Source organism: Mandrillus leucophaeus, unplaced genomic scaffold (assembly GCF_000951045.1).
Source record: "Mandrillus leucophaeus isolate KB7577 unplaced genomic scaffold, Mleu.le_1.0 Scaffold265, whole genome shotgun sequence".
Lineage (NCBI taxonomy): Eukaryota > Metazoa > Chordata > Mammalia > Primates > Cercopithecidae > Mandrillus > Mandrillus leucophaeus.
The window spans coordinates 2,588,895-2,606,405 of NW_012102754.1; the positions used below are offsets into that span (position 1 = coordinate 2,588,895).

Here is a 17,511-nt window from a genome sequence, read left to right on the forward strand (position 1 = left end):
TTGTATTGTTGTATTGGTTATATGTTTTCCCCTGGGACAAACAAAACAAAGCAGATTGTTTGTGCTATGGTTCCTTTGAACCAGAAATTACAATCTTTGCTTCAAGAGACAAGAGGATTATGAAGCCTTTTAAATGTCCTCCCTTTCTCGTTTTACTGCAAAGCTTCAGTGAACTCCAAACCCAGGGGTATTCATCGTAGCACAACAGATTAACCAAATAGGACTGGGAAGTCATTTGAGATATTTTTCCTTTACTTAAGCCCCATGAGAGGATGGGGCTTGTGGGAAGCTCAGGGAAGGGATCGCCTTTGTGGAGGCAGGCACAGCTTCACTAGGCACAGCAATTATTCTAAAAACATCTGGGGCATGAAAATTTAAAACACCAGAATTACAATGGGTAGAGTTTGTGCCCAGGATATTTGCTGTGCATTGCCTCTCCTGCCAAGAGAGGCTGGCCAGGAAGCCTTCCCAGTAGGTAAGGTCTATCCTCTTCCTCCCCCTGTGCTGAGCATGGGTTTAGGATTTGAATTTGTTTGGTGCAGCACCCTCCAACCTTCCCTGTCCTTTTGATTTCAAAATAGGAAGAAATCCATCCATCACAGAGGATTGCTTATGTGTCAGCCGGACAGGAGGGCAACCCAACTTTTGCTTTCTATTTCACACATACCTTCACTAGACATAAAAAAAAAAAAAAAAAAAAAAAAAAAAAGGCCTGTGACACTTTCATGAGCTCCTTACCCAGAAAATTGGAAGAAAAAAAAAAAAGGATTAAGCAATTCCCCACTTTTTAAGAGTAATAGTTTACACCTCACTGATGATGAAAAAATCATCTTTACAGAAGAATGCCAGTTAATAAATATGCAAGGAACCAAGGAATTAGAAAATCACCCGTTTGCAGCCCTAAATGAAGTAAAGGATTCAGGCAAGGATCATCAACGAAAGTTAAAGCCATTCGGTATTAGAGTGGAATAAAGTCAATTTTAGTTATGTGAAAGTGAGAAAAATTATTTCCCATCTGTCTTTTCTTAGAAAGTCATGAGGATATAAGGCCCAACAAAATAAGGGCGTAGAGGCAGCCTGTGGGGACCAGGAGAGGCAGGCATCAGCAAGTATGGAGGGAAGTCTTGGGAAGATGAGCAATCAGCCCAAACAGGAGACGGAAGGCAGACTGGGGGCTGGAGTCGGAGAGATTTGTGTCATTTTCATGACAATTTAGACTTAAAAAGACAATAAAGGCAAACAATGAAAAAAAAAAACAAACAGAAGAAAAAGTCTTTTTTTAAACTCCAGGAAGAAAACAAAAAACAAACAAACAACAAAAAAAAAAACGTTCAGCAAAAGCACTGTCCTCACAGTGCACTAGTTGGCTCTAAAGTGAATTATGATTCCGTAGTCACAGCCATGTAATCCCTATTTACTAATTGTCAACTTTTAAAGTTGAACAAGAACAAACAAAAAGACTTTAGGGTCAAATAACACAATAAAAACATCCTCCACCTTAACGTAGACATCTCAGTGCAGATAATGAGAGCAGAAAGGGGTACGAGATTGTAGGGCTGATAGCACCTTTATCTTACAAGATGAGGAGCCAGAAGATGTTCTTATTGACCTCATAAGAAAAAAAACCGTAAACAAATCACTAAAACTAACAAACGTAACCCATAGAAAAAGGGAAGAATGATATTATTATATTGAGCTATTAAGGAGAGATGCAGAGGTGGTGGAAGAGAATTAAATCTTCATCTGTCATAGGAAGAAGTCAGTAATTAATGTCTAAAATTGATCAATCTATAAATTGTGGCAAAATGTATTTTAAAGATATGGAGGTTATGCTCAAAAGACATAGCTAAAAGTGTTAATAAAGACTGTCTCTGGGCCAGGCATGGTGGCTCATGCCTGTGATCCCAGTGCTTAGGGAGGCCTAGGCAAGCAGATCGCTTGAGCCCAGGAGTTCGAGACCAGCCTGACCAACACAGCAAAACCCTGTCTCTACAAAAAATACAAAATTTAGCTGGGCATGGGGGCATGTACCTGTGGTCCCAGCTACTCAGTGGAGGGGGTGCTGAGGCAGTATACAACACAGCCTCCAGAAAGTCAAGGCTGCGGTGGCTGTGATTGCGCCACAGCACTCCAGCCTGGGAGACAGAAACTCTATCTCAAAAGAAAAAAACAGTCTGTCTCAGAAGAATGGGGCTCACCATGGGAAGGATGAAGCAAGAAAGAATTGTTTCTCTTTATAAGTCTTTTTGTATAATTTGATTTTTTTAATCAAACACATGTATTACCTCAATTTTTAAAACCCATATTAAAAATATACAATTGTTAAAAGAAATGCACCAAATAATTAATTTGAGGATTATTGTCATCCTATGAATATGTATTCTCTTGATTTTAAAAATATGTTGACATACAGTTAACAGAATTGTAACTCAACAATTAATATGAAACTACTGATACACATAAGAACTGGGTCTTCCCACTCTCAAATTGGTATGGCCCTTAAATTATTTATGTTTTCTTTTATGTCTCTCAGAATTTGTGTTATCTAAAGCTTATATATTGTTTCTATATATTTCTTGATGAGTTTATCCCGAAGGCCTTTATATTTATATTCCTATTTTCAGTGGGATTTTTAAAGTAAGATTTACAAGTGACTATTGCTGACATGGAAAAATCATTGATTTTGCTATATTTAAATATCACCCTCATACTGCAATCTTATATTGCTATAAACAGTTTTTTAGTTTAATCTCTTATTTTGTTTTTATTAAGTTGATGATAATATCATCCGTGAGTAATGATTAGCCCAGCCCTAATTCTGCTCATTCCTTTGCTGTATTTACTCAATTTTTTTAAGTTATTAAATAGCAGCAATGGAGAGAATCCTTATTTCTTCCCTTGACATTAATGGAAACACAACTAATGCTTCACTCAGTAGGGTTTGAGCTAGCTGCTATCAGAAGCTGAAAATGCATAGCAGTCCAGAGGAAGGGCCTCCATATGAGACTGCCTCATCCTGAGCCAGATCTGGATCCGCCATTTACTTAGCATCATGACCTTGACCAATTACTTAGCCTCTCTACACGGTAGCTCCCTTTCTGTAAAATGGGATGACATTGTCTACCTCTGAGCGTAATCGTGCTCATTAAATGAGATTCTCTGTATAAAGCACCTGTAACAATGCTCAGGCAGGTCTAATTAGTGCTACTTTCAAGAATCTAACATATGGCACTCATTCCATATCATCTTGCTAGAATTGGCCTTTTATCAACCACTTGAGGCCATTTTGGACCTTGACTCTGTCCTCAGCTTTCACGGTTTCCATTAGTTCAGCAAAACCTTGCTGATTCATTAGGCATTTGGGTTGTCATATTCATTTTACACAAGGAACCATGATTGTCACCCAGATTCCCTGTGGATCTTCTCTTCTGTCTTCTTTGTATCCTATTGAGAAAGGTGCATCTTGAGAAAGGTGCATGGCTCTAGGACCAGAGCCGTGACTTCACCCCGGCCGTCCCTTTTTTTTTTTTTTCACTTAGAATGAGTTCATTTTTAGATGAAATAATATATTCACAATGATATTAAAAAGTGCCACTGTGTGGTCTTGGGTAAAGTGAGCTTCTCTTGGCTTTGTTTCTCATCTCTAAGTTGAATGAGATGGTCTCCTTCACAGGGCTATCTTGGAAATTAAAGGGCGAACAGAAATACGTGGTTAGCCTGGCACCTGTACCACACCTTCATTTCTTTCCACTTCTCCACCCAGGGCTCCTTTGTCCAAAATGAGAAGTAGGGAGTGGCCTGGAATGTGGGAGAAAACGATGCTTCCTGTGATTAAGCTCAGCTCCACTCGGGCGGATCGAATTTGGTCTTCTTTCCAGGCTTAGCTCGGGAGAGAGTCAGACATATTGGCTCCCAGTACTGAAACAGCAACTGAGCCATCTCAGAAGATGCTAACACCTCTGAAAAAATAGTGAGAGTCCTATTCCCTTTACCACCAGCAGCTCTGAATTCTCAGCTGAGGAGCTCGGGTGTGCAACACAGAGACATAGCTTCCTTCCCTGCAGGGATCAATTCTTTCGCAGCCAGAGCCGTTCAAAGCCCTTAGACATTCCAGAAAGGCACCCACAGCTCTATGCAAAATATTTTTATTAATATTTGGACAAGAAAAAGGAATGTATTCTCATGCAGCTACATCTGCAAGCAACAAAGAGACATTTAAATCTGTCTGAGACAAACCAAGCAAATGCCACAAAAACACAGACAAAAGTCCTCCTACTGCCTGTCTTGTTTGACAGAATACCAATTATCAGCATGTATAGACTCATCCACACGGCACACATGTGAGCCACTGCTGTAGTCTGCTTGCCAAGGCATCTTTACTGAGGACATGAAGAACAGCACAGAGACTCTGCCCAGCAGTGATGCTTCAACCCCAGATCCAGATGTTCATTACAGCCATCCTTGGGAGGTTTTCCAGAGTGGCACCCAGAACCATTAGACACCTGTAAAGTGTACAGCTTCCTTTAGTTGGCTATTCCTCCTACTTTCTCCATCTTTCTGAATGGCCTCAACAATTCATCCAAGTCAGAGACCCTAAAATCTTTGTCTGTCACCCTTCCATCTAATCAATCCCTAAATCTTGTTGATTTGACTTCTTAACTATCATCCAGATATGTCCATTTCTTTTTTTTTTTTTTTGAGACGGGGTCTTGCTCTGTCACCCAGGCTGGAGTGCAGTGGCCGGATCTCAGCTTACTGCAAGTTCCGCCTCCCGAGTTTACGCCATTCTCCTGCCTCAGCCTCCCGAGTAGCTGGGACTACAGGTGTCTGCCACCTCTCCCGGCTAATTTTTTGTATTTTTTTAGTAGAGACGGGGTTTCACCGTGTTAGCCAGGATGGTCTCGATCTCCTGACCTCGTGATCTGCCCATCTCGGCCTCCCAAAGTGCTGGGATTACAGGCTTGAGCCACCGCGCCTGGCCCAGATATGTCCATTTCTTTTTCCCTTCTTCAGTACTTCCTGAATCCCTGCAATAGCTTCTTGCTTGGTCTCTTTGCTCTAGTGTTTTCCTCTCCAACCTATTTTTCACAAAACAGCTATGGTGATTGTGGGTGTTAATGACCCACAAAGGGCTTCCCCTCTGGGTGAATTCCAAATTCTTAGCGTGGCATACAAGGCCCTGTGTGATCTGCCACTGCCAGCCTCTCCCTGCCCTCTCCATGCCCCCACTGCTGTGCTCCAGGCAGGCTGGAGTGATCCAACTGTGTCACACTTATCTTCTCGCTGACTGTTTCCACTGCCTCCAACACCTCCTCCTCATTAACTCCAGTTCACCCTCAGACTCAAGTGTCATGTCCTAGAAAGACCTTTCTTGATCCTGCTCATACTAAGTTTGTGGTCCTCCTTAGGCTCCCAGAGAGCCCTGGGATGACTTCTTGGTCACTTCTCAGTGTCCTTAGCTAGACTATGAGCTCCTTGCTGGCCAAGAATGGATCTTATTCAACACTGCATCTCCAACACAGAGTAATAATAACATTTGAGTTAATAGTAAATAATATTTCTTGAAAATATTAATTCATTCCTCAAAATAAAGCATTGACAAAGCAACCTGCTGCTACTCTCTTTTGAGGATTACATTACTGTTTACAAACACATCCACCACCTTTGTTCATCTGAACCACAAAATAACCCACCCAAGGTCCCGCAAGACGGCACTGTTTCCATTTTATAGGTAAGAGCAACCAAACCCTTTAACATGAAAATGGAAATTCCAAGAATTTCAGTGACCTGCCCAAGACCGTGAGCTGGTAAACAGATCGATATGGATGTAATGATGTTGCACATGGCCAACCTACTCAGCACCTCCTATATGCCAGCACCTACTATATGTCAGGCTCTGGCAAGGTCCTTTACAGGAATTATTTTGTTTATTCTTCTGAACCCTAGTTTAATGTTCTTCCTACAAGACTGCTAAGTTTGTTTTAACCACCCGGAAACATTTGTGGAATGAGGGACGTCAGAAGGACTTTTTTCTGAAGATAACTCGTCCACTGCTACAGTGTCAAGAGTCTATCAATGGTTCCAGTTCAAGTTAAGACCACAGAATTTCCATGTTATGAGAGAACAGCAAGTCACAGGTCTACCCCACCCACTATAGTGTAGCACACCAAGGCCATCTACATAGCTCTAGTTAGTTGCTTAGTAGCCCCCAAGAAAATAGGACCCAGGAGGAGGAGGAAGGAGTAATGAGAGATTTTGATTGTCTTCCCAACATCTTTTTCATCCTGAATCTACTATGCAGTTTCCAAGAAGTTTGGGGGAAAATTCACTCCAATCTAGGGGTTGAGGGTGGGGACTTTGCTCTTACTATTTTTAACCCAACCAGCTTAATCCTATGTCTACCTATAACAAAAGTGTATGTTTAATTTTTTCATGCCTTTTCCAGCTCATGCCATTTCCTCGATCCAAGGAATTAGTTCAGGGATGTGCAGATGACCAAATTCAGGCCTTTAAGACATGAGTATGGGTTTCAGAAGGTTTCAGGCAGGGAAATTTTCTCACTGTAAAAAAAAAACACTCCTAGTAATCACACCTTTCTTTTCCTCTGGCATATAGAAGCAAAGCCCAGGGTGGCTACAGCCACACTGGCACCATGAGAGAAGCCCATCTCAGAATGAAGCCTCCACACAGGCAGAAATCCAGCCAGAGTGATCACAGAGGCACAGCTCCAGAGCCACTGTGATGATACACCCTCTGATGCCTACCTTACTCTGGACCGTTATTCAACAATGTAGGGTGATACATGTCTTGATAGTTTAAGCCAGATAGAGACACGTACTCAGATATTTGTTGCAAAAAAAATTTCAACACATACAATCCCTTTACCAATGAAAGGGTTGAGAAAGATCTTCATGGGAATGTCATGAGGTCCCAAAAGTGAGAGAAGCATAATAAAACCTTGGCATCCTGGGAGGCAGTGGTTAAGGACATGGACTCAAACTGTATTCAAATCCCAGCTGTGACATTCACTAGCTCTGCTACCAGGGGGCATGTTACTTAATCTTTCGAAATTTCAGTTGCTTCATTTGTGAAACAGGGATAATAATTCTTACTTCATAGGATGACTGTAAAGATGAAATAAAATAATGAATTTAAAAAACTTTGTATAGTACCTGGTGTATAGTAGCAGTAGCTGCTGTTATTTAGTAATGGTGGTAGTAGTGGTAGTGGTGGTAATGGTGGTTGGTAGTAATAATTACTCTACGTACGTAAAACCTTCAAAGTCTTCCATGCATTGCTCAGCCCTGGAGGTATTGATGGAATCTAGAGTTTGCTATGACTCAGAGTTTAGCTCATTGCACCTAATGGCTGAAAATTGAGCTTTTTGCAAACAGATATAAATCCCCAATGAAATTGTTGAGGAGTTTTAATTAAGGTGATCAGGCTGATTAATGATTCCCTCTGGGCAAGTGCTGAGGAACCCAGAAGTGGAGCAAGAGCTTTCTAAAACACCCAGAGCAATCCATTCGCCAATCTACAAATGGCACCAGCTCTTCCCTGGCTGTTGACTCTGAAGGCTGTTCCCCCATTCAGGGTCCCCTTGGCTCTTCTGCAGCCACATACACACCCATTTATCAAAAGGAAAGGTTGGGCCATCAAACCAGTGATTTCCTTATTCTCCCTCAATTCTTCCTCTGTAAGAAATGAGTAAATTAATGGACTAGCAATGGCTGCAGAGCTTTGGGGTAAGGAATCCAGATTCTCACTCTGTTCCACCATAAACTTGAATTAGATAAAGCCCCAGGACTCAGGGGTCCAAGTCCCTCTAAACCCTATGGAATGTAAATCCTTCCCAGATATGATCTTGCCCTTGGCAGCCCTCTCCCAACCCTTCCAGATGGGAAAAGGAATAAAATATACATTTATTCAGGATCATTACCTTGAGCCAGGCCTTGCGCTGGGTACTGGAACTCTAAGACTGGATGAGGGTTCTGGAATCAGAATGTGAACCAAAGAATTGTCTTAAGGATTAAATGAGTTTCTTCACATGCTGAGAGCAGTGCTCCTCAGACAGTAACATGCACACGAACTATGTGAGGATCCTGTTAAAGCACAGATTCTGATTCAGCAGGTCTGGGGTGGGGTCTGAAAAACTATGTTTCTTACAAGCTTCTGGGTTATCCCAGGTGTGCTGATCCAAGGACCATACTTTGTGTAGCAAGGAGTTAGAAGGCTACCTCACTTAGTGAATGTTACATGTGGTAGTTTTATTACATGTGTTTAGTAATTGATGAGCAAAATTGAACTGAAATTTTTACAGTCTTATAACAGTATATTCAGGGGTTTCATATCTCTCATTTCCTTTAATCCTCATAATTCAACACCGTAGGGATTCATGTCCCCATTTACAGGTAAGGGATTTGAGGCTTAGGGGGTAACTCAGAGTGACCAACTGTCCCAGTTTGCTTGGGATTTTCCTGGGTCTAGCACTGGAAGTCTTCCATCCCAAGAATGCCCTCAGCCCTGGAAAAACTGAAAGGGTTGGTCACCCTAGAACTAATAAGTAGTCTACTGGAATTCAAAGCCTGGTCTCTGAATTCCAAAGATGTATTCTTTCCCGGAGACTAGCACTGCCTCAACGCTAAACAGAGGAGGTGAGCATGTGTATGTGGGGGGATGGAGGGAGGTTGAGGGGCTTCCAGATTGCGAGTATGCTTCTGTTGGTTTCTAAAAGCTTTCTTTCTTCTAATATAAAACAAGAATATACAAAGACTTATGCAACGAAAATATAATTTAATGAATTACTATAAGTCAAACCCTTTTGTGATTACACCTGTGTCCAGAACTAGAACTTGAGTCTACATGAGAAGCCCCTCTGTGTGCCCCATCTCAATCACTACACAAACACACTCTCCAAACAAGACCACTACTCTGACATTGTTTTAACTTTTAAGTTAATGGGTACAAGTGCAGGTTTGTTACATAGATGAACTTGTGTCATGCAGATTTGTTGTACAGATTATTTTATCATCCAGGTATTAAGATTTGTACCCATCAGTTATTTTTCCTGATTCTCTCTTTTCTCCCACCTTACACTCTCCAGTAGGTCCCAGTGTCTGTTGTTCCCCTCTGTGTGCCCATGTGTTCTCATCATTTAGCTCCCACTTACAAGTGAGAACATGCAGTATTTGGTTTTCTGTTCCTGTGCTAGTTTGCTAAGGATAATAGCCTTCAGCTCCATCCATGTCTCTTCAAAGAAAATGACCTCATTCTTTTTTAAGTCTGCATAGTATTCCATGGTGTATTTGTACCACATTTTCTTTATCCAGTCTATCACTGATGGGCATTTAGGTTGAGTCCAGGTCTTTGCTACTGTGAACAGTGCTGCAATGAACATACACATGCATGTGTCTTTATAATAATTGCTTCCCTGCAATTCTTTAGTTTTATCGCCCAGGATAAATCCCTAAACAATATAATTTAACTTTGCCTGTTCTTTAATTTATTTCATATGTCTTTTAGTTTCATTTGTCTCTTTGTTTATAGGTTTTCCCTCTGTCACCCCCTGCCCTTACCCCTTTCTGTTGATTAAAGGAAACTGTTTGATTCATCAAGTTTCCCACATGCTATTAACAGTTTGTTCTTGTTTTTGTGTTTGCATCCTCTTGGCATAGTGCAAAATGTCCCTCTGTCCTCTGTATTTCCTATAATCAGGTAGCTGTGTGTAAAGGCAAGATCAGATTCAGGTTTGGTTTTGCGGGGCAGAACTTTAGAAGTATATTCTTCCATCAAGAGGCACATAATGTCTAATTGTCTCCCTCTGTTGAAAACCTGGAAATAAAGGAAAGAATCAATCATTAACCCCATCTTTCTATAGGAACTGCTCCACTAGGTAGTGAAATAGTAGACCAAAGGAAATGCCTCTTCAGAGAAGCATTTCAGCTCATAAATGAAAAAATAAATGATAGAACTAGATATTATTATTTTTCAACCCTCAATCAATCATTAATGACTGGATCATATATTTCAATGAAATTCAGAGAATAGGAGGGGTTCAGGTCTCCTCAGCTCCCATTCAGTAACAAAGTAATATCAAAGGAGGGAAGTGACAGTCCAAAGTCACTTGGGTTAGAAAGAAAAGTCAACAAATCCCAGAGCTCTGGGTCCTGTATACAGACGTTGTGTGCAGACCAATTTCATGGTATTTACAGCTGTTGTCTCTAGTCTCCTCTCTCCATATCCAGGGATATATGCTCATACACTTTAAAAGACTGCCTCCAAAGATACCCCCTCAGTCCCCAGTGAATAATGCCTCTCAGTACTTATGTCTTTATATAGTCACACACACACACACACACAGACTCGTGTGCATGCACATGCACTCACTCACACACTGAATCCAGGCTGACTCTGTAACGAATAAAATGTGGTGGAAGAGACACTGTACAACTTCTGAGTCTAGGCATAAGAAGCCTTGCAACTTCAACCCTGTTCTCTGGGAACACTCATTCTGTGAGAAGCCTGGACTATGTCAGAAATCCGACTATGCTGAGACTGCCATGCTGTGAGGAAGTCCAAGCTTAACCATGTGGAAAGGCTGCATGGAAAGATGCCTAACCAACTCCTGGCTGTTTCAGTTCTACAACCCAGGAGTTAAGTATGTAAGTGAAAACATTTTAGGTGTTTTTGCCCCAACTGATGCCATGTGGAGAAAAAAACAGGGAACCCAGCTGACAGAACGAAGGGTTCTAGATATATGGCCCCAGGCAAGTTTTCCCAGGCATCTCCATCCATTTGAGCTACTCCAGCTAAGACCTTATACAACTTAGAGCAGGGACAAGCCATCTCTGCCATACCCTGCCCAAATTCCTGACTCATAGAATTGTGAGCATAATAAAAAGATTGTTGCCTTATGCCATTAAGTTTTGACATGACCTGTTATAGCAATAACCAAAACATACACAGAGTTTATATTCATATGCATAAATTAGATGCCTTCTGCTGTCACAGGACATAAGAACTTCTTGAAAAAAGAAATCCCTTGATTCCCCTTTGGACAAGCTTCCAAATGTTAGAGACCAGGTCTCTTTTTAGCTCACCTTTGTATTCCCCAGTCCCTGTGCAGACATCTGGTCCCATTCTATCTCTAAAATCACCCTGGGTTGAATGACCTTTGGGTGTCCTAGTCTCTTATCATTTATATTTTTTTCATTTATCTCTTCTCTACCTGCCTTGGATAATTTTAAGATTATGGAATATTTTACATGTACTAAAATATATAATGTGTATGTAAAGTATATGCATTATAATGAAATAAACACCATAAATCTCCTTGGTGCCAACTTGAAAAATAAAACATGAATAATAGGGAGCTTCCTTTGAAATTCTCTAGTGCCCCTGATGGCAGACATCATCTTTCCACAGAGGGATCCACTTTCTTAAACTTTATGTTTAGCGTTTCTTTCCTTTTCTTCATAGTTCTGCAACAGATGTACCAATTTCTAAGTCATTTGACTTAGTTTTGCATTCCTTTGAATTTTGTAGAAATAATATTATGGTGTATTAATTCTCCAGCAATTGGCTTTTCTATTCAACGTTATATTTCTGATTGTACTCTCCATTAAAATGCATAGCATTATTTTCTCTGCTGTATAGTATTCCAGCATGTGAATATACTATTCTGTAATGATTGTCTGTATTGTTTCCAGACTTTTTGCTATTAAACAATACCGCTATGGACATTGTTGAGTATATCTCCTGGTGTAAGTACTTCTCCAAGGGAACCCATTTTCCACTGTTGTTTCTTAGTGTCTCACACACTGCCTCACATTATAGGCATTCAATGAAATATTGAATGAGTGAATGAGTAACCATGTTGTTCAAGTTTTCCTTATTCTTGCATATTTTCTTTTCTGATCTATTTATTGCTCAGAGAAATATGTTAAAATATCCTACTATGCTGGGGATTTTACAGTTCTGTTAATTTTTGTTTTATATACCTCAGAGCTATATTATTAAGTATAAATGGAATAGAAATATGCCCTCCTAGTGAACTAAAACCTTTATTATTATATAAGAACTCTCAATCTCTAGAAATACTTTCTTGATCGCAGTGTATTTTGTGTGACATTAGTGTTATTAAATCAGTTTTCTTTTGTAACTATTTGCCTGTTATAGCTTTTACTATTATTTATTTTCAAACTTCTGCTGTCCTCTTCTTTTCCGGGGTTTTTTCTCTAGTCTGGTAATCTTTTAAACAGTTTATTCTATTTTAAACAGTTTATTCTATTAACATTTACTGTGATTACAAATGTATTTGGATTTATATCTATCTCCTTGCTATTAATTCCTTTTCTCCTGTGTGCGTAATTATGTGTGTGTATGTCTTCTCTTTTGGGGCCTCATTTCCAATTCATCAAAATTATAGCTTGTTTACTCTCAAAATTTGCAAAAGGCATTTAGGCACCCACCCCACCTGAGGACCAACCCATGTCCACAGAGTCACAGAGGATATATTTTCCCCTTCACCCAGAATCAAGGTTAGGCTGAAACAGACAAGTGTTCTTGCATTTTGCCTCTGCAGGAGGGTTTTTCTTGGCTTACTTTTTACTAAAAGTGTAGCCCTTTGTGTGTCATATCTTCATATGGAGTGGAGAAAAGATACCACTCCAACTCTCCCCAGGCTTGATGCCTTGTCTCCCTCCATGTCTGTGGCTACAGATGCCTCTGGACAGCCAGTAACATCAGCGCTTATTCATTCTCACTCTCACTTCATCCCTGGTCTCTGAAAACTTTCTTCATCTTTTTACAGGGCCATGCAAGCATTTAAAATTATGTCTCTTGCATTTTATCTATCATTTTAGTTGTGTGGTAATAGAAGGGTTTCTGATTTTTTAATCTCCCATTTTACCAGAACAGAAATCTCTTTTTCTAACTCCTTTAAAGATGATAAATTGTCACATACAACATATGGCAGGCAAACTACCTTTTTAAAAAAGGAATAAGAGGTCAGATATTATTCAAACTAATGTATCTTGGGGATAATATTGCTCCAGGGGTTCACCAGTAAACACTTAGAAGAAAATAGCATCATCCAGAAATGATTCCACAAAGGTACATTCCTAGGAGAATTTTCTTCTTGGAACAGCAACAAAGACTTGCAGCAAAATATTAGGGAGAGATTTCTCTATACCTCATTTGTAATTAATAAAAGCACTCCATTGAAGATCAATGTATTGTTAACAATGGTTACACAAGATTAAAGTTTCATGAAGATCATTGTTTACAAAGCATTTTTATTATACTTACCTTGCACTCCTTTTGACAGATGTTCCGAAAGACCCCTGGATTAGGAGCTATGGGTAGGAGTGCTACGGCACCTTGCACGGAGTCAGAAGACCCAGCACTAACCACAAGCTTCAAAAAAGCTTCAAACCAAAGCTTTTTTGAAGAAGGCTTTTGGCAAGCCACCTAAAATCCAAAAACCTCTGCTTTCTCCCTTTCTTCGTTTAGCTTCATTATACCGAAATCTATTAAGGCACTGGGGTTCCTTCCAGTCACTGCTTTTTGCTAAACTCAGAGTTCCTACAGTCCTCACCTTCCAGTAAGCACATTTTACCATATAGTCAACCCAAGTCCATCAAACTTTATATATAGTATCCTCCCTTCTCTATTAATAGCCCATCTCCCAGGCTCTTAAACCAGAAGTGGATTATGAGACGACAGTCAAACAGTGAACGATGTGAAACTCTCTCATTCCCCTCATGTTCCCACCCAATGTAGAATCTCTCAAACAACAAACTCTCCAGTCTCAGGACATCGCTAGCAGGAACAGTGGCTTTGTTGGATGAAACTCTAGCTCTAAGCAGACTGATCCTAGGCACTAAGAAGGCTGATCCTAGGCACCTGGCCATCAACGGCCCCCAATGTTGTTCTTTTTAAGCAGGACAAATATAGAAAAGCAGAGTTTGGGTCCCATTGTTATTTCTAGGATTGCCAAGAATAACCCATTGTCATGCTCCATAGTCCATATTGTGTGAGATTTTTATTATTTCAGTGCTCTGATTCTTGACATTAAAAATGAGAGACATTGATTTGTCTTTCCTTATATAAAATCGGCAGTTCTTCTGGATCTTCCCCACACAGTACCTCAGAACATTTTTGGCCGTTTCTCTGACACCCTGACATTGTAACCACAGAACCACTTCAATCTGCTTTAACTTTGTCGGTAACAAAATGAAAAGCTATTTCTCAGTGCAATGGACTCCCAGGTTGCAGGTCACATAACCTGAGCTTACCCAGATGAACCAGCATGCCCAATTTGTGATCCCAGAGCCAGCCAGAATAACAAAGTCAATCACAGGTGGAATCTAAGTGCTTGGATTGAGAAACAGGGACCAAATTAAGAATCACGGGGTGCTCTGTTTTGTCACAGTACAGACCTAAAAGCCAAGGACTCAGCATCACGTCTTTGCATAAACCAATTTAGATCATGCTTCATTGCATTTTCCTATCTCTCTCATTGCTACTCTCTGCTTTTAAAATCTGTTCCTAGACTGCAGCTCAGGGAGACAGAGTTGAACGTTGCCTCCTGTCTCCTTGCCGGTTGACTTGCAATAAAGCTTTTTCCTTTCTCAAAAGCTGATCCCATAGTATTGACTTCTATGCACATGGATAGCAAGCCCATTGCTCAGTAACAACATGACCCAGAACATTCCAAGGCATGATTATAATCACCAAATATTTCAACACTGATGTTCAGTATTTATTCACTCTCAAAACATGTCACAGTTCCAATTTCAATCAGAGCACAAGTATTGCAAGAAAAAGTAAGACACATAGAAAATGTGAGCAAACCAAGATCATTTACATATATAAGAAAGCTTAGGCTCAAAGCAGGTGCTTACTCCAGGTCACACATCCCCAGAGTTACAGGACCAGGACACAAACTCAGGCCATCTGTACCCAAATCCACTGACTTTGCCACTAGTCCATACTAGCTCACATTGGGTAGCTCAGTTCTTCAGAATAACTCCGCTTTATGGGAAAGACTGCTAATATGAAAAAGTCAAAGCTTTACCATGATGCCACAGCTGGGGTGAGCATCAAGTTTATCAAAACAGTGGAGAGAATGAGGGAAAGAGAAAGGGGAAAGGGAGCCTCCTTGTGAAGTGATTCTTGCTTCTGATTCGTATTCCTTACAGAGTTTTTCACCTTTTAGATATCCTATTAATCTGAATTAGAGTTCTGTACCACCCTGTCCTGGTCCCACACACAAACACACACTTGAATAGTCTAAGGGCAATGTGTTCTAAGAAGGCCAGAGAAGTCACTCTAGATAGGGATGTTCCATCCCAATGGATGCAGCTCTCTGTCCTGAAGTGCCTGGGGGAGAAACATAAGTCACCAGTTTGGGACTCCCTCCAGATAAACCCACAACCCAGATGAGAAGAGGCCAGATAAACAAGGCTGCCAGGTGCTCGGCCTCCTCTCTGGGCAAGATGGCCTAGGGTCAGAGGGCAAAACATGCACCTGCCCCCAGAGCTAGTCTGTTTTGTTTTCGTTTTTGTTTTTTAATCATTTAGGCAATGGCTTTTCAACAATCTGGCTCCTTTTAATTAAGACAGAGCTATGGACCAGGGGCCAGGAATTCAACTCTCAGCCCCACCCTACCACTATGGTGTGACTCACCTGGCCACAGTGCCTTTTCCTCTTGCCTTCCCCACGGCCTCTCTCATAGGAGATAGCAAGTCTGCCTATCGGCCTTCCTCAGAGGGCTGCAATCAGGCATATGATAAAAATAACAGCAACACCCCCTTTCTCTGCAGAATCACCATGGCAGCTGGGACCCTGTACTCATGTCCTGAAAATGTGAGGGCTTTCAAGGTGTCCATTGCTGTTCAGTACAGCGGGGCTCAGGTCCACGTGCTCTCTGCACCACCCTACCCCACTTTGGCCAAACCAACAATACTCCTGAATTTCTCTGCAAATTTCTTGCCAGGAAGTTTCCAGCATTTGAGGGTGATGATGGATTCTGTGTGTTTGAGAGCAATGCCATTGCCTACATGAGGAGCTGCGGGGAAGTACTCCAGAGGCAGTAGCCCAAGAGGTGTAGTGGGTGAGCTTTGCTGACAGCGATACAGTGCCAGTACCTGGGTGTTCCTCACCGTGGGCATCATGCAGCATAACAAAAAGGCCACCAAGAGTGCAAAGAAGGAGGTGAGGTGAATTCTGGGGCTGCTGCATGCTCACTTGAAGATGAGGACTTCTCTGGTGGGTGAACAAGTGCCACTGGCTGATATCACAGTTGTTTGCATATTGTTGTAGTTCTATAAGCAGGTCCTGGAAGCTTCTTTCCACCAGGCCTTCCCCAATGCCAACCGCTGGTTCCTCATCTGCATTAACCAGCCCCAATTCCAGGTTGTTTGGGGGGAAGTGAATCTGTGCGAGAACATGGCCCAGTTTGATGTTTAAAAGTTTGCCGAGAGCCACCCTAAACAGGACATCACATGGAAAGGGAAGGGCTCACAGGAAGGGAAGCAGAAGCCCCAGGCTGAGCAGAAAGAGGAGAAAAAGGCAGCTGCCCCTGCTCCTGAGGAGGAGATGGATGAATGTGAGCAGGTGCTGGCTGATGAGCCCAAGGCCAAGGACCCCTTTGCTCACCATCCAAGAGTACCTTTGTGTTGGATAAATTTCAGTGCAGGTACTCTAAGAAGGACATACTCTCTGGGGTGCTGCCATATTTTTGGGAGCAGTTCGATAAGGATGGGTGGTTCCTGTAGTTCTCAGAGTATCACTTCCTTGAAGAACTCACCCAGATCTTCATGAGTTGCAATCTCATCACTGGAATATTCCAGTGACTGGCCAAGCTGAGGAAGAATGTTTTTGTCAGTGTCTTCTTTGGAACCAACAATAGCAGCTCCGAGTCTGGGTCTTCCAGGGCCAGAAGCTTCCCTTTTCACTGGGTCCAGATTGGCGGTGGGACTACAAGTCATATACATGATGTAAAACTGGATCCTGGCAACAAGGAGACCCAGGCACTGGTTCAAGAGTATTTTTGCTGGGAGGGGACCTTCAAGAGTGTGGGCCAAGCCTTCAGTCAGGGCAAGATCATCAAGTAAGCATCTCTTGCCATTGCCTAGCTGCCTGCACCTGCCCTTCAAGGAGATGGGGGTCATTAAATGAAACTGAACACTGAAAAAAGAACAACAGCAAACATTAATTAGCATTTACAAATACCTACTATGTACCATATTCTTCACATATATGATTTTTATCTGCCAACAACTCTGTGAGGTAGTGATTATTTTCATTGTCCAGATAAGAAAACTAAGGCTCAAGGAATTAGACAACTTGCCTTAGGTCAGCAGCTGGTAAGAAGTAAGACTTCAATTGGAAGCCAGGTGATATCTGGCTGTAAAACTGTGCTAGTTGTGCTATGCCATGGTGCACTCACTGTTGCTCTCACCTTCATCACAGGGAAGAGCAGTGGCCCTGTTGGAAGAATGATTA

At 41.5% G+C, this 17,511-nt stretch overlaps 1 pseudogene; it reads left to right on the forward strand.

Moving 5' to 3' along the window:
• The first annotated feature begins 15,834 nt into the window (after positions 1–15,834).
• Positions 15,835–17,190, forward strand: LOC105542658 (annotated as a pseudogene).
• Positions 17,191–17,511: the final 321 nt, after the last annotated feature.